This window comes from Delphinapterus leucas, chromosome 16 (assembly GCF_059928025.1).
Source record: "Delphinapterus leucas isolate spDelLeu-1000000601 "Yukka" chromosome 16, BTC_Dleu_Yukka2, whole genome shotgun sequence".
Lineage (NCBI taxonomy): Eukaryota > Metazoa > Chordata > Mammalia > Artiodactyla > Monodontidae > Delphinapterus > Delphinapterus leucas.
The window spans coordinates 78,351,772-78,374,763 of record NC_143144.1 but is presented as its reverse complement, the minus strand read 5'-3'; the positions used below and the strand labels follow the sequence as shown (position 1 = coordinate 78,374,763).

Below are 22,992 nucleotides of genomic sequence, written 5' to 3'. Positions count from 1 at the left end.
CACCATCCCTGGGGCCCTCCCTCAGGCACAGCCACCATCAGAACACACCTTGTTGACAGTGGTATCTGCTTGGTCTCTGTGCCCCTAGACTTCAAGCCTGGGATCAGAGAGAGGAGGCCAAGAATCTTCCTCACTTCTGCTCTGGAAGCTTCCAGAAAGCTCTCTAGAGCGTCCTGGAAACCAGCCCAATGAGCTGAATTGGGAAGAATGGTTGGGGGCGGGGGCATGTCTGCTCACTCAGGGAAGGGATTCACTTTCCGGCTGAGGTTTCATCCTGCTTCCGGGTCCCCTCCTTACCACCTGTGGAAGATCGTTCCGGGTCATGAGCATCCCTCACATTCATCACTCATCCACTCTCTCCTTCATCCAGAGTTACTGAGTGGGAGGCCCTCCAATGTGCATCTGTCTCTCATGCTCCATGCACTTACACCCTTAGGGGGAGAGGCAGACAGTCAACAAGGGAAAAATACATCATTTCAGGTGGTGAAGAAAGTGAGCATGAACGAGGATGATTTGGCTGAGGGAGGGGGCAGGAGGTGGGAGCGGACCCGGGGAGGCTCTACTGCCAGGCACAGGTATGTCTATGGTTCCAGTTTCCTTCACCAACTCACAAAACCTGCGTGTTTCTTGGCCAGGAAGCGCTCCCAGGGCTGGTGGTGATGACATCCATAGCAACCCGCTCCCCTGCAGAGGGGCTGCCTGGAGGTCCGGAATGAGGCCTGCCCACCTCCTGGCAAGCCCCCCAAACGCAGCCCCCCCCCCCACTTGCCTTGCCTTCCCTGTGCCTCACACACGGGTGCCCTGGGCTGGAGAGACCAATTCCTTCCTAGAATTGAGCTCTTGGGTGGCGACACCTGTGCTGCTCAGCATGGTGGGTGAGATGGGGAGCAGAGTCCTCTGGGGGATGTGGGTCATTCAAAGAGGGGAGGGGAATGCCATTTCCTTTCTTGCCTCCTGCCTCTGTGGTCAGGGCCTTTCCAGCCCAGTGTTCCTGGGGCCTCCAAATTTGTTATTAAATTGGGTGCAAAAAATGGGAAAGTCCAGGTGAATGTTGGTGCTCTGGGCCATTCAGACTCTCAGGAAACAGGTCCAGTTTAACATCATGCTACAGCTCCCAGGCTTGGCTGGATCTTGACCCTAATTTATGAGGCCTTTTCAGAGCTGTTTGAGCCTCAGAGACAGGATTGGGTATCAATCCCACTGCACAGGGGGGAAACTGAGGCTCACAAAGAGAGCACGAAGGTCCTGGCCAGACACCTAGCAGGCACCTGTGGCTCTGGGTGGGAGTTGTGTGCAGCTCCCAGTCTCTGGGGGACCCCTGAAACCCCCCAGCTTGAGCCTGGGTCATGGGCCGACCCAACATGAGAAGCAACAGGGGGCAGAACATTCCGGGGGAATCATCCTCTTGTCTATCGCCTGACTCTGCATCCGGGCATCTGACTTACTGATGATGCTCCTTAACTGAGAATTAACTACCACGGGTGCTTCAGTCTAACTGTTCTGAAAGAGGGGACACAGTGACATTCCCTTATGTGGAATAAAGCACCAGACAGACCCAAATCCTAACAATGTGATGATCCAGAAGGTTCTTTGGGGCCTGACAGCCCTGCAGGGCCACCGTGATGCTCCCTGGTTATCACTGAGGCCAAATGAGTCCATGTCAACGCTAACTAACGGGCATGCCTGCAGGTGGAACGCCGGCCAAGTCCCATTTCCCAGCAGGGCCTGGGCTTCCTACCCACAGCCTTCCTCCACTTCTTCTCCCCACAGTTAGTGGACAGTGACCTGGCTCCGCTCCTGTGTCCTGAGTGACCTCAGGCCAGCCTAGCCTCTCTGTGCCCAGAACATCTTCCAAATGGAGGTTATCAAACTTGCCCTGGGCCTTTCTTGGGCTTCTCGTGAGGGTCCAATGAGCCAACACATGCAAAAGAGAATTGAAACAGTTGTTTAAGTACGTCATTAAAATCATCATGATTGTTAAAAAGCCCTGCATAGGACAAGCCACGTGGCTGAGGAATGGAGAAGAGTGGTCTGTACCAACACCCCAGAGACACGCGGTCTGTAGGGGGGAACCTGCCCTCTGAGCTGGGACTAGGCTGCAGGAAGACATGCTTCCAGCTCAAAGCCTCCCTGGTCCCTTGGTTCAGTCAGTCCCCAGACAAGGGCTGGGCCGGCAAAGCCAGGACCAACTGTCACTTGCCCGCAGGCCCGGAGCCAAGCTCTTGGGTCAGGCCATCTGCATGCAAGCCAAGGACAGATGAGACATTTAAGTTTTACCAGCTCTTGACATAGAGAAGTGGCTGCAATCCTTTTTTTCAGCTGAGAGAACAGGCATTAAATGACAAAACATTAGCCAGGGCCTAGATTCACAAAACCTACAAGTTCTGAAGCAGCTTCATGAAATGTAAACTTGCGGGGAGGCTGGAGAGAGGGTGGGCCGGGCCTTCCTTTCCAGGCAAGGCTCTTCAAGCATCTTGTCCTTCTTATATTTATTGTTTTGCCCAATCACTTTATTCATCTGTCTATCTGTGTCAACCCAGTTTTTAAAAGTTTTAATTCTTATTTATAGACTGACTTTAATAAACTCTCCTCAGCTACCGCGGGTTTGTCACTGTCTCGGATGAAAACATTATTAATGGTATGCTGGTTGACCAGGGACAACGGCTACCCTTTAAACCCCTCGCAGCTGATCAGACTGCAGAAACTTGGCTGGGGAGAGGGGCTGCGGCCGATGAGGTCAGGGGTCAGCCATCGTAGCCCATCGTTAATGCCCTTTCCCATCATCACAGCCAACCACGCCTGCAGGGGGAGCATTCTGCCCCTGCACTCACGAACGGCCCCCAGCTCTCCAATGCACCGGAAAATCCACAGCAGTGGCTCTGGCCTATTTGTTTAAAATAAAAACAAGTAAATGGGAGGTGGAGACAGCCATTGAAGGAGAGTGTATCTGACCTTGCCAAGGGGTGGGGAGCCATAGGGAATCATGGGGAGCAACTTGGACCAGGCTGGGGGAAGCAGGATGCCTCTCATCTAAGCTCCTCCTATGAGCTGCCTTGGCCAGGCTGCCCCGTCCTTAAAGGCAAGAAGCTCCTGGAGAAAGATTTGAAGCTCGGATCCTGCCACCCAGGTCAGGGCTGACACACCCATCAGGCACAGTGCCTAGGGCCCAAAGCAGTGTTTTAATTTTCATTTCTTCTAAAATCAGAAGGAAAAAAAATAATATAACAGTAAAGACTATATAATCATGAATCTAGCCCAGCTTTTACTGCGTTGGTCATCATACCAATGCAGTCATAAAGTACAATTTAAAATACATAATATATATTTGTACACATATTATATAGTTTAAAAGTATTTTTAATTATGTATTTTTTAATTAATTTTTTTTAATGGTGGAAGGGGCACACAAAGGCAAAAGCACCTAGGACCCATGAGAGTTCAAATGCAGCCCAGCCACCGGTCCAGGCTCCCAGATGGTTTTAAACTACATCTAACATTCTTCCCCTATGGGCAATCCATAATTTCATTAAAAGGCACACCCCGGCTTTGTGGCCTTCTATTGTTACCAGGGATAACAAACATTCCAAAGATGCTGGCTTTACAGGGCGGGAAAATATGGGGTCAAATTGTAAGTCAAGGCTGCTCCTCTTAGCCTTAAAATTAGATATTTCCACGTAAAGTCTTGGACGGGCTCTTAACAGACCCCAGTCACTGGCCTCACTGGGAAATCGGCTGAGTCCTCTCTGTCACTGGAGGGAGGACTCACCTGCTTGAAATAGACTTTTTTTCTTGTGACTTAAGCTTAACAATTACTTGGCAGTCTCACACACCACTTATTTTCGTCTCAGGAGAGGCCTGCCGTGTTGGGTGGCATGGTTAGGGTACGAAAGGCAGAGCTGAAGGGCCGAGGTGCCACAGCTTCCCCAAACGTGTGGCCACTTGGATGTGGGAAGTCCTCCCTGGCCATGGGGCCCCGAGCCGTTGAGGTAAATCACGCCGCGTCCCCCATTAACGTCTCATGTTGTTGCAGGGTGGTAATTTTGACAGCAAAATAAGCCACAAAACTGCATATGCTATGGGGTGACATGCAATTTTAACTTCATTCAGGAGTGAGACCTTTGAGATGTTGTTACCTGCAGGAGCAAGCAATAAAACAAGGATGTACAGGGATGTGTCAAATAGAGGCCCTTCCTAAATTACGCCGGGAGGTCCAGATTAATACATTTAATATATTCTGGTCATGAGTGAAGTGCTCATAGCAGAACAACTGCTCCTTCAGCGATATCATTCATGGGAATGAACTACAGTCTCACTGACAGCCTGGAAAAATGCGCCCACTTTTCAAACTGTACAAATGGTGGTTGGACACAGTAACTCAAAACTGGACACTTCATTTCAAGTTTAAAGCTAGTGGCCCAGCCACAAACTATTACTCCATCTTCTTTATTTGTGGTCCATGGTTTTGTACTCTTTAAACATCAAATAAATACTGGTGTAATGGTTAGCCACTGCCAGTTCAACGAAAAATATGCTAAGTTCACCAATAAGTCTTTTTTCCACACACACAGATTTATGCCCCAAGAACAGAGCCCATTCCTGCCACAGGGTCTGGATAGTTTTTTAATGCAGAGGGAGACTCACTTTAGTGATAAGAGTTTAAACCCTTATTCTTTTCTCCTTTCCTCTCACTCATAGATCTAGCGCTGGCAACAGAGGGAGGTAAACGATCCATATACGTAAGTGGAGGCGCATTCACTCGAGGCGGTCACCACTTGGGGGAGCCAGACAGGACTCCTCTCCACCCCGTGCCAGCTGGACTCAGCTTCTGGAATTCCAGTCCACGCCGGGAATCTTCCAGGCTGGCTTCCTGGGCGTCCACCATGCGCTGAGTCCCAGCCAGAGTCAACTTAACTGTGATAGCGTTGCCGTTGACAAAAGTGTCTCCTGTTTTCGGAGAGTTGTTTTCAAAAAACAGCCTTATTGAGATATTATTCACATATACAATTCACCCATTTAAACTTTACAATTCAGCGGGGTTTAATACATCTGTGGATACGAGCAAATATCACTACAATTTTAGAACATTTTTATCAACCCAAAAGAAACCCCAAACTCATTGGCAGTCACTTATTTCCCCTCAATCCTCCAGGCCTAGGCAACCACAAACCCACGTTTTGTCTCTGTAGATTTGTCCATTTGGAATATTTATGTAAATGGAATCAAACGGTATGTGGTCCTTTGGGACTGGCTTCCTCCACTCAGCATAATGTTTCCAAGGTTCACCCATGTAGTAGCATGGATCAGTATGTCATTCCTTTTTATGGCTGGGTAATATTCCGTTGCATGAATAGATCACAGTTCATTCATTACTTGATGGACCAGAGTGCCTCCCCTCCCCGCCCCAAATCTTCACAGCAGGCCTACTACGCTCCAAGCATGCAGAGGGCGGCACAGCACGTGTCTATCCATGGCTTCGAGGGCTTGTGATATACCCTGAGCAGCACCCCTGGTACTGTTAGTTCCTGGTTAGTTGACAGCTGGGGACTGCCCAGCTGTCTTACCTGGGACAACAGCTCAGAATGTGGCTTTCTGCTCAAGCATTTTCCTTCCACAAGGGATGGATACACCCTCTGTGGGCTCATTACCTTGGGAAATGTAAGCGCCTCCCAGTGAGGGAAGGAAGGAGCTGGGCTGCATGTTCTTTAGAGAGGCAGCCTCAGGGGTCCCTGGGGTTCAGCACCCTGGCAAAGACCACTCAGGGGGATAAGCTGCAGAATGCACAGGTCTGGGCTTCAGCAGGGCTCCTCTCCATACCTGCCCTTGGGTGAGGGGTTGCTGTGACTTAGTCACCATTCCAAGGGTGGAAAGTCCCATCAGAAGGTTGAGTGAGACCCGGAGAGGCTGGTTTCAACAGGAAGCCAAAGCATAGATTTGGGCACTGCAGCCCCTGCTTCTCTGTGTGCTGTGCAGAGAAAGCTGAGGAATCGTGCCCTGGGCAGAGGCTACAAGTTCCTGCCTGACATCCCTTCTCCCCTTATTCCTTATTGATAGAACCTGGATTATATCCAGGTATCAGTTCACCCATTTCAAAGACTACATTTCCCAGATTTCCTTTCTGCGAGGGCTGGCCAATGAGAAGAAGGCAAAAGTTATTGGGCAAGGATTGTAGGAAGTCTTTCCTTTAAAAGAAACAAACTTTTTATTAAGAAAATCTTCAGGCATGAAAAAAAAGGTAGACCAGGGTAATGGACACCCATATACACCCATCACCCAGATTTAATAGTTGTTAACATTTTACCATGTTTGCTTCTTTTTTACTCATGTATTAACCAGCCCATAATTCAAGTTAGGAAATCTCTTTAAAAGAAGCTGACTCAAATGGGAGACAGGTGTCCTTTGTCCCTCCGTGCTTTATCCTTCTGCTTTCCTAAATCACAAACATGAAGGCTGGAGCCCCAGCAGCCATCTTGTGACTCTGAAGCCATCATGAGATTACAAGCCAGGGATGAGTATGGCAAAGTGGAAAGAGGGAAGGGTAGGTTGCCAGATTAGCAAACACAAACAAAAACCAAACTAACAAAATGAGATACGAAAAACCAAAACCAAAAAAAAGCAAAGAAACCACCAGTTTAATTTCAATTTCAGATAAAAATGAACGATTGGTTTAGTATGTTTCATGCAAAATTGGGGACATACTTATAATTTTAAAATTACTTATTGTTCATCTGAAATTCAAATTTAACTGGGCATCCTGCATTTTGTATGGCAATCCTGTAATGGGCCTGGGTCTCTGGTGCTTGTGGACCTGCCATATAAGTACTGGACTGTCCATTTAGACCTCCCATTTTATCTAATTAATTAATTTAATGAGCATCTATATAAGTGACTATTATGTGCTCAGTCTTGGGCAAAGCCCTGTGAAAACAGTCAGATTGGCACATGGGATTCACAGTCCAGTGCGTAAAACGAATATTAAGACAAATACCCAAGTACCAGTGAGATGAGTAAGAAAAAGGGGGCATGGGTTCTCCCTTCTCCCACACTTGCCCATACTGATTATTCCCTGAACACTGGGCTGTTTCCCACCTCTGGTCTTTGTCCACACTGTCCCTCATCCCGGAATGTCCTCATCAACACACCTGCTCATTTCACTTCATTCATTCAGCAAACTTTGGTTAAGAACCTTCTGTGCCATGTGCTAGGGAAGAGAGGGCCCGCCCTGCAGGGGCCTATGGACTCAGTGCCCATTGATGAAGTCTTCCACGTGCCAGCATAGAGGTAGGATTGTGTGATGATGGTGTTACAGGGACAGGAAGAGAAGGAGAAGGGGAAGGGCAGGCCAACAACAGAGTGGGGTCTTGAGGGATAAATAGGAGCTCACTAAGCATGTGACGTGTGAATGCAGCCATAATGGATGGACGAGTGAATGAAGCTGATCACACAGATGAGGCCACCCCACTCATGACTGGCCCCAGCCCCTCCTCTCCTCTCTGTGGGGAGCAAGCCAGATCGAGGGAGGCTTCGGGGTCCCTACAGGGTGGACAGAGCACTACTTGGGAGCCAGATGGCATTTCCCTGCCTCTGGTTATGCAGTCATGCCCTGAGCCCATTCCAGAAGGAGATGATTGAGTCAGGGCATTTGAATCTCATGGTCCAGCTTCCTCTGCCCAAAACTTAACACTTCGCAAAACAAAGCTGGAAGGGCCCTGAGTTGGCAATTTTTCCACTGCAGCCAGTGTTTCTGGGATCCTCCAGGTCAAGGCTGGAAGGTCTCAGCCACTATCTGGTCCAACTGCCCATTTAACTGATGAATAAACTGAGTCCCAGAGAGGGGAAAACCTCGCCAGAGGTCACATTCCACAGCCTGGTCCAGTCCAGCACTGCTGGACCCCAGTCCCCTGGCCTTCCAGTTCTACACGGAGCCTTCCTGTGCAATCAACAACAGAAATTATACTCAGCGAAAGTTATAGATGACACCTTGCAACCAATTGTTTGGGGCATTCCGGCAGTGGTCCAATCCCCTGTTCACAGACCTCAGCCCTCCTAGGCTGTAAGCCCCAGGTAGCTCAGCTTAGCAGCCGTCCACAAGCACCAGCCACCTTAGAGGATATGGCCACAGCTGACCTAGGAGGGGGCTCCTGGCAGATGGCCAAGGTCTCTCAGGGACCCTGTTACAGAGGCACAGAAAGGACCCCTCTCCCAAACTGTCCCTCTTCCTTCCCCCGGGGTCTCTGCCCTCCAATCCAGTCTGTAGCCACAAGCAAACACAGGGATGAAGCCACGGCCAGTTACACCTGCTGAGGAAAGGGGAGAGGCTGAGCAGATTTGGGGCTGAAGCCTGGCAGGGCCAGAGTATCCAGTTAGCTGACGGGGGTGGGGTGGGGTGGGGTGGGGTGGGGGTGGGGGTGGGGGAGCCATCACGGATCTTGGGGGTGGGGGAGTGGCTGCTTCCCCCAGGCTCTGGAGAAAGTGAGGACAGGGTTGGAAAAGCCTTCCTGGGAGGGCAGCCCAGGAGCTGGGGCTTAGAGGACCTTTAGTACCTGCCTGGATAACCCGTGAGTCACTGATGAGGCCAGAGAGAGGCCGGGCCTCCCGACTCCAAACCCAGAGCTCCCCTTGGGGTCCACCTTAACCCCAAGCCTTCCGTAAACGCCAGCTCCACCAGACGCGGATGTGGTCCGGATGGCCCGGTGACGATGTTCCAGGGTCCCGTGACGGGGCCGCCCTAGGTGAGAGTGTCCTCTCAGGAGTGGGGGGCATTACCCTTCATGGACTCAAAGGTTAGCTGCCGATTCCACCTTGCCGCCAGTAATGAAGAGCGCAGGAGGCAGATGGAGGCTGTCCCGCGCACAGTATGCTAATTCCGCTAACCAGTGGACCAGGAAATGGCCGATTATTTGCGCCGCCATCAACAGACAGAGATGCTGCCTCAAAGCTCACTTGTCTTTAATGCTGTCCCCCTGTCGAGGATCCTCAGGGTGATGGCTCCAGCCAATTTCCAGAGATGCAGGCGGCAGGAGGAGGGGGTGAGTGATGGATGTGCGGGCCCTGGAGGGAGCCCTCCGCCAGCACTCAGACTGCCTGGGGTCCCAGCAGTGAACGGGTGCCCTTGGGGCAGTCCCAGCACCTCCACTTCTGCTTCTCTGCCCATGGGGCCTCCCTCCCAGGGCTGTGGCCTGGACCAAGAAGCAGGCGGGCTGCTGCCAGGGCCAAAAGGCTCTTAGAACAGAATTCCTGCTGTGGCTAGCGGGCATTTCTGGACTCTGCGCTGGCTCTCAGACCCGAGGTGGCCCCTCTCCTTGCTCATGGGGTGGTGGATGAGGGTAGGGCCAGAGTGCTGTCTGAGATGTGCAGAGCTCGGTTCTCAGATTCTGGGACGTGCCTGGGGCCAAACAAGGGGCTGCCTCCTTGTCTGCCATTCAATCCCTCTTGTGTCCCAGTCCTGGAGCCCCAGTACTTTGAGCTTGAGTCCAGTCCTCCCGGGACCATTTCTTTCCAACAGCCAACGGTCCTTTGCCATGGGGAAGGCACCCATACTGGGAAAGCCCTCCCTACCTAGATAACAGAGACCTGCAGTGGCTGGCTCCATCTGGAACCTGGAGGTGAAAGCTCCGGGAAAATGACTCCTTCCTGCGTGTGTGTGTGTGTGCGTGTGTGTGCGTGTGTGTGTGTGCGTGTGTGTGTGTGTGTCCCTCACTCACTCTGTGCAAAGGTATGTAAGTGATGCATCTCTGCAGCTCTGAACCCCTAACATAAAGAATGTACACCTTTTGTCCTGGGGATCCTGAGACCTCACCTGGGGTATACAAAGTCCGTTCATCCTAGGAAAATTGGTGCTGGAAAAGGCCCACTTTAAATGGATCTGTGTTAAACAGGGATCTCCTTTCTTAGTAAATGGTGAAAACTAAAAAGACTTGATGTGGAATTTGTCTTAAATCTTAAATTTGTCTTAAAACTTATAAATTGTATTACAATTTATTAAAATTAATTTATCTTGTGTTTTAAGCTACAGCTATAATTCCATCCATAATCTTTGAGCAAAGAATGAATCAAATGTTGATTTGGGGGGTGTAAATTTTTCAGCCAAAAATTGTGGCATGGCTCACTCTGTAGCCATTCTTTGTGCTTGATTTTCACAGCATGGTCTTACCAGGTGTCATTTTTGCAAAATTATCCAAAGGCTTCATGCCTTTTCACAGAGGTGTTCGTTAATCCATGGCAGTCAAATCATTCCCTTTTGAGTGTCTGCTGTGTCATCACCTTTGCCCTTTTCTTTCTTCAAATCGAGAATGGCCAGATCCTCATTTATCAATGGCTTTGCATAGAATTTGAATGCTTCCTCAGCATCGTTTTCCCTTCATGAAATCCGGTAACTTTGGCACAATTTGCATTTTCACCTTGCAATCAATTTATTTGGGTTTTGCGTAGGTGGGCAAAGATGGACACCAGAGTTTAGCAGAAGGGGGTGTTGGGTGGGCACCACATTTATAGATGGTCAGTTTTTCAGTGAACACCGTGTCATGATGTCTCTAACTGCCCTAAAGAAGCTACGTGACTGGGGGACTCAGGTACTGAATCCTAGGATAACAAGGACCCATGTGTGGTGCTCCTCATTTTATGTATCCAGATCCTTCTCCACAAAGAGTAGTGGAGGCAACATGCTTCATCTTCCTGGTCTCTGCTGGTTCCTCCTGGACCACATCTGGGACTCATCCTGGTAGGGTACGTGAGCCTCTGAAAAGGACCAGCCAACTCTATCAAAAAGAGCTCCAGATTTAACCATACCCTCCTTAATATGGTTTCCGGCAGCCTTCTCATCCCTGGACAGAGCATAGGATTCAATCTGAGACGCCACTTTCCTGCCATTTTCCCTGGGGGCACCAGGCTGCAGGACCCAAGGAAGTGGTGAGCAATATTTAGGGACATCCATTTCATTAAACACCTGTGGTCTTCCAAGTCAAATAATAAATAATAATAGTAATAAGTAAAATGTGTTGAGTGCTCACTATGTGCCAGGTATTGATGCAAACATTTCACAAGTATTATCTTACTTAATTCTCACTACCCTTTAAGTGCTACCCCCACTTCACAGTTAAGAAAATAAAGATGTAGAAAGCTGATTTTTTTTTTCCAGATCACACAGATGATAAATTGCGAGTTGAGATTTGAATCCAGGAAGTCTGACTCTAGACCTCATACTCATAACTAATACTGTGTTGGAAACTAACTTGGCTTTTTTCTTCTGGGTTTGAATAATGCTGGGGGGTGTAGAATTGACTTGTTATAGGATAATCTAGCACCTGTCCCACATTTGATAAGGGAAGAACACTTGCCAAATGCAGCCTCCAAAATCAAGAGCAAAGTGCCATAATGAAACTAACAAGGGTACTTTATGTTTACTCATGAATCCATTTTGAAAATTCTGTGCGTAAGTCAAGAAACTCTCCGTCTTTTAGGAATTCAACCCCGAAAAAGCTGGTGTCTCTCAGTTTCAGGCATGGGAAGTATTTTCTCAAAGATGCCTCATTTCTTGAAACTAATAAAATAATTGGGTTGAACATGCTCAATGCAGACTTTCCCCTACCAGTGAGCTCTTTTATAGCCACTGAAAAGTCACTTTTTGGGGGGCTCATTATCCCTCAAGATCCTGTGTCGCTCATTTACATTAGAAAGAGGAAGTTCATAAAAGCCCTTTCTTATTTTCTAACACGAGTTCAAATCAGGGGCCATTATCACCCTAAAGAAAGACCCAAATGGCATATGGATCATTCTGGAGAAGGGGGTGAGCGCCTTTTAAGAGAATTGTTTTAGTTTTTGCAGGAAATTAATCAGAGGGATGGGCTTTGTGGAGCGGGGAGCAAATCTAATCTGTCCTTTGTTCGAATTTGCCTTGCTCCAATTCCTACCAATTGTAGACAACATGCTCTTTTGTTCAGGAGACACTTGTTACATGCATAATTAGAGACTGCAGTAGCTGTGTTTAAAGAAAAACTGTTTTCCAATGTAATGTGTGATCTTGATAATAGTATTTTCATCAAAGGTAGCAATTACATTCATTAAGCTGGGACTGGCCTGGCGGCAAGGAAATTAAGTGGGAAGTGAATAAAAAGCTCCCCTCCCCCCATGTTATCTCCTTCTCTTTATAAGTTGAAATGCACCATGGTGAGCTGGAACTGGGAAATACATAGCGCATATAAAAAAATAAAGTCCTCCTTAATCTTTCTGAATAATGACCCTGCAGATATCCTAGGGACGGCAACTATAGATACACTTTTCAAATTAAAGGGCTTTATTCTCCCTTAATTTCCTATGCAAGTTTTAAACGAGCTCAACATATGATTCAGGTCTTTAAAGGCTGCAGGGCTCGTTAGGATTCATTCACTGTTCTTTGCACACATAAATTAATAGCTTTGTGTTCTCAAAAAAACACAACAAGGCATAAATCAACCAGTTTAGGAGAGAAATAAAGCCATTTGCCTATTTTTAATTACCCCTTTAACTATCATTTAGGCTTCCTTATACTTTAATTTTAAAGATGCTATGAATGAAGTCCACACGTGGAGGTGGAAACACATTACAGGAAAAGAGCGCCCCCTCCAGGTTCTTGAATCTCACTGTGTTGCTGTGAGAAATTTATTCTGGAAAAGAAAAAAAGTCCCACACATGTATGTGTGTGTGTATATCTCCTCCAGGCAGATGCTCTGTGTCCCTCCCCCATCCCCCTGGATTAAAAGTCCTGCTTGCAATGCCTCAAAGGGTTTGATGATTTCAATTTTATTCAACAGAGCGCAATGATAGCCAGACATTTCCGGGCAAAAGCAGATGGAAATATGCCACCTCCTATCAGCACCCTAGCTCTGGCCAATGTTTGACCTGAAAAGCTCTCTGAGAAAATGAAACCAGTCCACAAAAATCAATTGGGGATCCCTATTTCTTGTGATTGGACATGCACAGCTCTGCGGCAAGAATCATTATCTCTAAATTGATTGACCCAAATGTCATGCAGATCATCTTGGAGTGGGAAAAGCCGAAGAGCTTGAACGGCCTGTGCATTTTCTGCTGGCTGCACAGCCAGATGCGGCAGTGGCCTTGATGGCTAACCTCTAACCGAGCGGGTCAGGGTATTCCACTCTTGGCTAAAGGAGTTGCCATAATTTGAGAAAAAGTGGGACTTCGGAAGTTTTTCAACTTTACTTTCTGACCTGCTCGTTAGCAGTTGATTTGACTTTATGAGACAAGGGTATTGAACGCGGAGCCAGGAGACCAGCCTGCGGTCCCAGCTGGCAATAAGAGCTAAGGTTTGTTGGACGGCTTACTGTCTGCCAGGTACTTGGCTGGGGCTCACACGCGTTGTATATCTCATTCCTCACAGCAAGCCTTCGAGGGGGGCGTTGGTATTATCATTTCCATTTGACAGTCAAGAAAATCAAACCTTAGCGAGGTCAAGTAAGCTACCTCGGTCTGTATAATTAAGACATCGGGGACCAGACATCCGTACCCTGCAGTCTGATATCTAAGCCCAACCTCTTGGTCATGAGAGCAGGGGCTTTGGCCTTTCCAGACTCAGGTTCCCTGGACATAAATAAGGGGGTAAGCTGACAAAGCCCTAGGGTCCCAAGCAGCTCGACATTTACCACTACAAGACTTCTCAGAAAACCTTTCAAGTTATCTTGTTGAAGCAGCTCGTTTGCTTTGGGGGGGCTTCCTTTGAAAAGCCATATGTAATCCCCAGAGCAGAGAGAGGACAGAGCCGGGTACCCAAGGATCACAGGCAGCTGAAGCTGCCAGGATGTGGCCCAGTGACAGGTGATGGGTGTGGAGCTTGGTCCACCGACTCAGGTGAGCACGAGGGAAGCAGTGCACTGAGGCTCAGCGTTCGGGGATGTTTTCTAATAATCATTCCAAATTACCCTCTACCCAAGCCCTCTCCTGCTCCCTTGGCAGTAGTAGATCTCAGTTCAACGTGACAAATTCAGTCACTTTTGGTTCATCGAACAGCCTCGGTTTGTTCTTAAGACTTAGCCCTGTTCATTTAAAACCTGCAGTCTCATGTCCATTTTGAGGCTCGTGTGTCCCGAATCTCAGCAATGGCCCTGCCTGTCTCGTGTCTCTAACAGTTTGTGGCGTGTGTGTGTGTGCACGCATGTACGAGGGAGAGCGCAGGGTCTCTCTTGACTTTTTCCCTTCTCCCTCTGGCGCTGGGGGTGGTTATGGGTTGGGGATGAAGGAGGGGGAGGCCGGGGCAGGTGCTGTCTCTCCCCTCCTTGACCTTGTGTTCCTTCTCTATGTGCATGTTATGAATGACGGCTGGCTGTCAAGGGGACTTGCCTCCTGGGCCCTGGGGGTCTCTTGCAAGAGTGGCTGCATTTTACTGCTGCCTCTTTGCATTCCTCCTCTGTGCACACCTCTTTGTCCTCAAGGGAAAAGAGTCTAGAGAAAGATGGTATAACACAATCTCATCTACCTCCTGTGCCAGCTCTCCGGCCTGTGGGCACAAGCAGGATCCATCTTCCTTAACTTTTTGGAACCAAGAACTCAAGACAGGGTGGTCCTGACCCTCTCTTGGGGGTTCCCCCATTGTGCCATGGTTTCCTGGGTCTCTTTTCTCCTGCTTTTATGGGGAAAATCAACAATCCACTGGCTAAGTAAGGTGTCCAGCTGGGAACAAAATGCCAGGCTGCCTTCCTTGTAGGATCCTCAGCCTTGGATTTGAGGTGGTAAAGCACCCCTTCCTCCACTCTGGTGGGTGGCCTCCCCTCATTTTGAAGGTGGTTTACTGAACTGGTGCCTCTCTGAGGCCCCGGGGGAAGGTGGCTGGCCCTACCCCTGGGGGTTTTCTGAACTCAGAATATGAGATACTTAGGTATGGTGACCTTATTATTTATTGCCCAAATTGGAAGGCTCTTTTGAAAATGAAGGATGGCACTATTAATAATCATTCTGAGTGCTTCCCTGGTGGCGCAGTGGTTGGGAGTCCGCCTGCCGATGCAGGGGATGCGGGTTCGTGCCCCAGTCCGGGAAGATCCCACATGCCGCGGAGTGGCTGGGCCCGTGAACCATGGCCGCTGAGCCTGCGCATCCGGAGCCTGTGCTCTGCAACGGGAGAGGCCACAGCAGTGAGAGGCCCGTGTACCGCAAAAAAAAAAAAAAAAAAAAATCATTCTGAGACAGCAGACATGACCTAGGACTGTCTGGGGAGACGGAGATGTATGGTCCCTGATCCTCGAGCACCTCTGGACTCTAGCTCCAGTTCTGGAAAAGGGAAAAATCACATCCTACACCCTCTATACCATCAATCAGTGTGATGTCAGCTCTGAGCCCCATCCCAACAAATTGACGGGTATCCAGCTTTGTTCAGGGCTCCTTTCTCAGGACCTCTGTCTGGGCTCTGGGGTCTCACGCAGGGTCAAAGTGCCTCCGTCCTCTGCCATACCACCTGCCTCCACGAGGGATGTCTCTTCTCCTGGTCCCGGGCCCTTCCTTCCAGATGGCTCCTCTGCCGTGTCTGGAACCTGCTTGTGGTTCAGCATCTTTTGTGAGACCAGAGGGCTCTGCCCAACATCCAGCCCCTTGGTGTCCCGAATACCTTTCCCTCTGGCACACATTTCCAGGGTGCTAGTCTAGGCCACATGTGGGGCATGGAGGGCCTCTCTTTCCTCTTCCAATCTGAAGAAATCCCTCTTTAATTTGGAGCAGATTCATTTGGGGCAATTCCCTTCAAGACTTATTTTTCACATTGGATTTAGGTTTCTCCTTTCCTTCAAACCCCTTTTGTCCATTGAAAACAGGGACAAAATTCGGGAAAGTGCTGCTACCAGCCTTGTGGGAGGCACAGAACACAGAACCTGCATAAGTGGGGAGAAGAGAAAGGAGAAAATGCCAAAAAAAAGAGCAATAGCTCCCCAAATTAATGTTTCCATACTGCTTCAAAGCCACAAGTTCTTGGAGACCAGTAAAGTGAGCTTGGCCAGGCGCCCTGGATGCCACTTGTTCTTCTGCGGAAGCAGCCGCTCCATCTTCTAGAGCCACAGAGACCTATAGAACTTTCTGCAATCATTGAAATGCCCTATATCCACACGGCCCCATATGGTAGCCACTAGCCAAACACGACTAATGAGCACCTGAAACAACTGAGGAATTGAATTTTTAATTTTATTTAATTTTAATTTTAATAGCCACATGTGGCTAGTGGCTCTCATACTGGACAGAATAGTTCTAGAGAAATCATTGAAGAGGAGTGATAATAACCCAACTTACATTTAAAAGACTGTCTCAGGCTGCTATGGAAAATGGCTTGGATTACTGGGGAAAGTAGAAGCTGGAAGCCAATTAGGAGGTGACTACACTGTTCCCAGAGAGAGATCATGCTTCCGATTGGACTAAGGTACTAGTAGAGGTAGAAAGATCTAGAGGCATTAAGAATTATTTTGGAGGTAGAACTGGTGGAGGAGGCCCACTGGTTACTGGGTTTCTGCATGCCACTCTGAAGACCCCATTTGCAGTTGAACAGATCCACTCTATTTTTTTTTCACGGTACGCGGGCCTCTCACCGTTGTGGCCTCTCCCGTTGCGGAGCACAGGCTCCGGACGCGCAGGCTCAGCGGCCACTGAGGTGACTGAGACAAGGCTCATACCTCCTCCATCCAAGTGGTTTATCAAACTCCAAACCCCCTGAGAAGAGTGTTGGCAAATGCCATCATCCCTATCCGGTTGATTTTCCAAATGATGTTTTAGTGTCCCCAGCAACTCCCAGCTGTGGCCCCCACTTGAATGAAGACAGTGCGTAAAAGAAAGGAGAAACATTTACTAAGCGGCTCCTCTCTCAAGAAAAAACACTACCCAAACAGTGCTTCCTATCTGGCCATCCATCCTGCAGATACGTTTTCTCAGCATCTGGCCTCAGCTGTTCTGGAGGCTGGGGCAGGGGTGATGCCTTAGTCTGTTCAGGCTCAACTGGGTGGCTTATAAACAACAAACATTTCTTTCTCAGTTCTGAAGGCTGGGAAGTTCAAGATTATGATGGCATCAGATTCGGTGTCTGGTGAGGACCTGCTTCCTCATTGACAGCCGTCTTCTCACTGTAACTTCTTGTGGCTGGAGGGGCAAGGGGTCTCAGCCGGGTCCTTTGATAAGGGCAGTAATCCCATTCAAAGCACCTTCTAGAGGCCCCACTTCCTAATACTTTAACCCACTTTGTGGGTTAAGATTTCAATATATGAACACAAACGTTCAGTCCATAGCAGATGGGAAAGATTCTTTCTCTCTTACCCCAAATTAGGTAATTCCACCAAAACTTTTCATGGTTTCTTGCTTCTCCCTTCTGTCCCTGGCTATCTCAAAAGTTCCTCTCATCCAGAAAAAAAAGTGTATCTCCTAATTTCAGAAGTCCTCACAACCCACCTGACTTTTTTTTTTTTGCGTTACACGGGCCTCTCACTGCTGTGGCCTCTCCCGCTGCGGAGCACAGGCTCTGGACGTGCAGGCCCAGCGGCCACGGCTCACGGGCCCAGCCGCTCCGCGGCATGTGGGATCTTCCCGAACCAGGGCACGAACCCGCGTCCTTTGCATCGGCAGGCGGACTCCCAACCACTGCGCCACCAGGGAAGCCCCCCACCTGACTTTTAATTCCCCAAACTTATTTTGACATATTTCTCCTCCTTTTTTCCTCCCTAATAAGAGTAACTGAGCCCTCCTTTGGTCTAAATGTACTCAGTGCCCATGAACTCAGGCTCAGCTGCAGGCAAACCTTCAGTTCAGTGCCTGGAGTATCCCACAGACGTGCTCCCAAGTCCATTTTCCTTCTCCAGGGCCAGGAGTGCTGGAGGCTTTCCCTTTGAATGTTCTTCTTCTTCCCTCCCACCCCCAGTCAGCACCACTGGGCATTTCCTGACTCCTTCTAGCTTCCTGAGCTTGCCTCCTTGCTTGTTCTTAAGATTTTGATTCCCTTTTACCCCACATCTTAAAGCCAGTACCTGACGATTCTTGGCTCCAGGTCTCATCTCATCCTTCCCTTGTCAAGAATAAAAACGTTGTGGGGGGACTTCCCTGGCGGTCAAGTGGTTAGGACCCCGTGCTTCTACTGCAGGGGTCTCGGGTTTGATCCCTGGTCAGGAAACTAAGATCCCGCGTGCTGCGCAGCGTGGCTGAAAACAAAAGAATAAAAGCATTGGACTCCTTTCCTCAGAGTACCTGCACCTCTACCCAAAGGTTATCAGCTGCCTTTAGGATAAAGCTGGATGGGAAAAGGGGGCAGAGCCTCCACTTTCTCTCTGGTCTTGAACCTGACCTCCCAGTCAAGGCTGAGAAGCAGAAGCTTTGCTTCAGATACCACATGCCTGGTTCATACACTGGGAATGGCTGTGGTGGTATCCAGCTCTGCTTTCCTTGTGTCAGGAACCAAATCTTAGAACTAACAACCTATATGAAGATGTGGCAACAGAAGCAATTTTAAAACTAGATAAAGGAGTTTAACTTATTTCATCACAGTTCCAAGAATCTGGCAAGTTGTCTCGGAGCATTTCAGAATGATGTATTCTGCAAGTATTGTACGGATATTCTCAATGTTAGTACTGCACTTAGACATGGGCAAGGGGACCTGCTGCCCCAGGCCCTGCATTTCATAAACACACAACAGTCCCTGTATTCACTGGGATCTGGTGCTCATGCTGGCACATGGTGACCTGAGCCCTAAGCATCCACTCTCATGACTAACACCTTTCAAGTCATGGGGGACCACATCTCCTCTGCCCAAAGTGCCTGAAACAAAAGGAGCCTGAATCCTGATGAGGACAATATCAGAGAGAGATACTGCTTTGGAGGTGAGGAGGATTTGCTTAGGGAAAAGACAAATTCACTAACTTGTCAAATCCTTCCTCTTGGAAAACAAGAGTGGGATAGATCCTTGCATAACCAATGATCATTTCCCAAAGCAGAGCTTCCCTTTTCTGGCTTCTCTGTGTTCCAATGGACAGTTCCAGAAGTTCCCATGAATTGGCATAGCTTTCCAACAGTTTTACATGGCGGCTGACAACATTTTGTAATACTAATAATTCACACGACTTTTAACTTTATGTACATATGTCTACATGTAACACGCATGGCATGTGACACCAATTCATTACATTAACTGATGGACACTGAATACTAGAATTGTGAATGGTCTTTTTATAAAAAGTATTTAATAACTAATTGAAATTTCAAAAATCAAAATTAAAAATTAAGTTTTATTTAAATAACAAAAAATTTATATAAGTTGGAATTTTATTTGGCCTGTAAAATTTATTTATTTATTTTTTATTTTTGTCTGTGTTGGCTCTTCGTTGCTGTGCCTGGGCTTTCTCTAGTTGCGGTGAGCGGGGGCTACTCTTCGTTGTGGTGCGCGGGCTTCTCATTGCTGTGGCTTCTCTTGTTGCGGAGCACGGGCTCTAGGCGTGTGGGCTCAGTAGTTGTGGTGCGAGGGCTTAGTAGTTGCAGCACACAGGCTTAGTTGCTCCACAGCATGCGGGATCTTCCCAGACCTGGGATTGAACCCAAGTCCCCTGCATTGGCAGGCAGATTCCCAACCACTGCACCACCAGGGAAGTCCCTGGCCTTTTAATATTAATAATTTTGAGTACTTTAAAAGAAAAATAACTTTTGGAAACAGATGAAGAATTTAAATTTTAAACTTTGCCTTAACTTCAATTTTTTATGAAGGCACATTCTTTAATTAATTTCACCCTCTTTATTAATTAAAAAAGTAATTACTGATTAAAACAATAAGACTAGGGGAGTGCCCTGGTGGCCTAGTGGTTAGGATTCTGGACTTTCACTGCTGTGGCCTTGGGTTCAATCCCTGGTTAGGGAACTGAGATGCTGCAAGCCATGTGGTTCAGCCAAAACTTAATTAATTAATTAATTTAAAAAAGCCCAACGAGATCATAGCTGGGCCTCTGGTGGTAGGCTAGCCCCAGGCCCAGGGACATCAGGGCCTGGCCTCCTCACCTTCAGAGAACACTTGCAGAAATGCTGGCGGGGGAGATGTTCTCTCTTACACAGGGCATGCTGAAATTACTGTGGGAAACCCATAAAGTGAGGTAGTAAAAATGTAAGAGGAAATAGGGGCCAGAAAAATGTTAGAAGTTAAGGGCATAGGACAATTTCAGAAGAACATAAGAGAAAAATGAGTCTTGAGAGAAATTACAGAAAAGCCTCAAAACCAACCCACCTATCTGAGAGCACTCTCTTCCGGATGGTACCAAGGAAGCATGAGGATTTTCTTTCAAGAGATATTCCCTTCAGATGCCTGTGGACTCTTCTGACTTTTGCATAATCACATGAAGCTCCTCCCTCTAAGGGGCCAGTGGTGAGCACTACAGTATTGGATTTGGATTCAGCTTCTTCTTCATCTACATTATTAGTCAGAGATGAAGAAATAAACTGGTTTCGAAATTTTTACTCTTCCGGAGATTGCCCTGGATTGCTGAAGCCCAGTGGAAATTTCAGACCAAAACATCTGCTGGAATGAGGCAAACATTTGTATAAACTTAGGGTCAACTGAGGTGAGAAGTGTGTTAACCCCAAGACAGCATGAATGTCCACCAAATGATGCCTTCTTAGAACACGACAGTAGATGGATGGAGCCTACATTTTTTTATGCTGAAGAAACATCCATGCCTTTCTATATCTAGACAGTTTTTTTTTGGTATAATTTTTTTTTAAATTGGGGTATAGTTGCTTTACAACGTTGTGTTAGTTTTTGCTTTACAACAAAGTCAATCAGCTATATGTATACATATATCCCCTCCCTCTTGGACCTCCCTCCCACTACCACCCCCCAATCCCACCCATCTAGGTCATCACAGGGCACTGAGCTGAGCTCCCTGCACTATACAGTTTCCCACTAGCTATCTGTTTTACACATGGTACTGTATATATGTCAATCCCAATCTCCCAATTCATCCCCCTCCCCCTCCCCCTCCCATGTCCACACGTCCATTCTCTACGTCTGCATCTCTATTCCTGCTCTACAAGTAAGTCAGAAAGAGAAAAACAAATACCATATATTAGCACATATATGTGGAACCTAGAAAAATGGTACAGATGAATCTAGCCAGCTTTTAATGTTGGTACATTTCTGGGCTTCCCTGGTGGCGCAGTGGTTGAGAATCTGCCTGCCAGTGCAGCGGACACGGGTTCAAGCCCTGGTCTGGGAAGATCCCACATGCCACGGAGCAACTAGGTCTGTGAGCCACAACTACTGAGCCTGCACGTCTGGAGCTTGTGCTCCGCAACAAGAGAGGCCGCGACAGTGAGAGGCCCGTGCACCGCGATGAAGAGTGGCCCCCGCTCGCCGCAACTAGAGAAAGCCCATGCACAGAAATGAAGACCCAACACAGCCAATAAATAAATAAAATTTAAAAAATAAATTTAACGTTGGTATGTTTCAATCTGAGTAATTCCCAAGACTTCTTGCCCATTGGACAAGTGCAGGGTTGTTTCAGTCTCAAAAATGCCCTTTATTACAAAATACACTTAAAATGAGCTTAGCAGCAATCAATATGTGTATCCTTAGCCTTTGTCTACCTGGAAAAATCAACTGGGTTGAAAAGATGGAGTATTAATGTGCAAAGGAACTGTACATACATTATACAGTGATAGGTTTCTGTTGTATGACTGAGTGCAAAATAAGGCAAGGGGGCTTCCCTGGTGGCGCAGTGGTTGAGAGTCCGCCTGCCGATGCAGGGGACACGGGTTCGTGCCCCGGTCCGGGAAGATCCCACATGCCGCGGAGCGGCTGGGCCCGTGAGCCATGGCCGCTGAGCCTGCGCGTCCGGAGCCTGTGCTCTGCAACGGGAGAGGCCACAACGGTGAGAGGCCCGCGTACCGCAAAAAAAAAAAAAAAAAAAAAAAAAGACTAGAAGTTATTCTACAACACAGTGAGGACGTTAGTGTGGAGGATAGAAGACCTGCAATCGTGGAATCTTGAAAAATGGTAGAATTTCCACTTATGGGAAAAGAAACCAAGAGTCAGCCAAAAGTAGACATTTTGTCAAAAAGTAAAGGAAGCAGAATCTTAGAAGTGGGGTATCCAAAGCTATGCTCGGAATGGATATAATCAGCCACGAATTAAGGGTAAAAAGATAACTTTAAGAACATGGTTTAAACTCACTGACAAAAGTGAACGTCAAGCAGAAAGGGATTAAAGGATCAGGCGATGAGTACGAGGGGTTGGTGCAGGGAGAATGGAGCAGCGGCTCATGGAAGCTTATCCTTTAAGGATGGGGAGACCCGAGCACCTCTGTAGATTGAAGCAAGGAGCCAATCGGGCTAGACAGGTTACAAATGAAATTCAGAGAGAATAATAATAACCCGAGTTCCTAAGGGAGGTCTTCGTTTCTTTTTTTTTTGGTGTGACACCCTGACTGACCAACTTGAGTAAAATCAGACTTAGGAGGCATTACTTTCATCATGAGCTGGCAAACTTTTCTTTACGCCTCGTGGGCAAGAGGCAAAATTAAGGCGATTATGCACATATTTACATACCATTTAAAATGTTAAAAAAAAAATCTAGTTTGCAGGTCATAGGCCCTAGTTTTGCTCACCCAATTTAAACCTGGGTCCTTGGACTTGAGACGTTTTGAAATTCTTTTCTCTTGTCCAAGAAAATATTATGTTTCAGTACCTCAGATTGAATCACATAAAATCAAATTACAACTAAAGACAAGATGCTAATCCCAAGGCCAGTGCGGATGGTCCAGTTCATACCCGAGTATGCGCCCAACCCAACCCAACCTGGGGAAGTCCCCGCTCAGCAAAGCAAGACACACACTGCTTTCCGTGGGAGGGTCTTTCAACGCGGTCAGTGCTATTTACCCACAGAGGTCAAACCTTCAAGGGATTAGGTGTCAGACCCCTTTTCTGTCCTTTCTGTGTCAGAGTCTTTGTCTCCCGTGTGGCCGAATGGAGCTGCCTACGTGGCTGTGGCTATTTGAGAAAAGCAGAAAAGTTGGT

The 22,992-nt window shown here is 47.9% G+C and overlaps 1 protein-coding gene across 1 annotated transcript in view; it reads right to left on the bottom strand.

Annotated features, from left to right (window-relative positions):
• Positions 1-741: 741 nt before the first annotated feature.
• Positions 742-22,992, bottom strand: part of ACADSB (acyl-CoA dehydrogenase short/branched chain) — a 64,626-nt gene continuing 42,375 nt past the window's right edge. Inside the window, exon 13 of the transcript XR_016388188.1 lies at positions 742-22,965. The gene's annotated coding sequence lies outside the window, so the exon portion shown is untranslated. The remainder of the gene's footprint in view (positions 22,966-22,992) is intronic.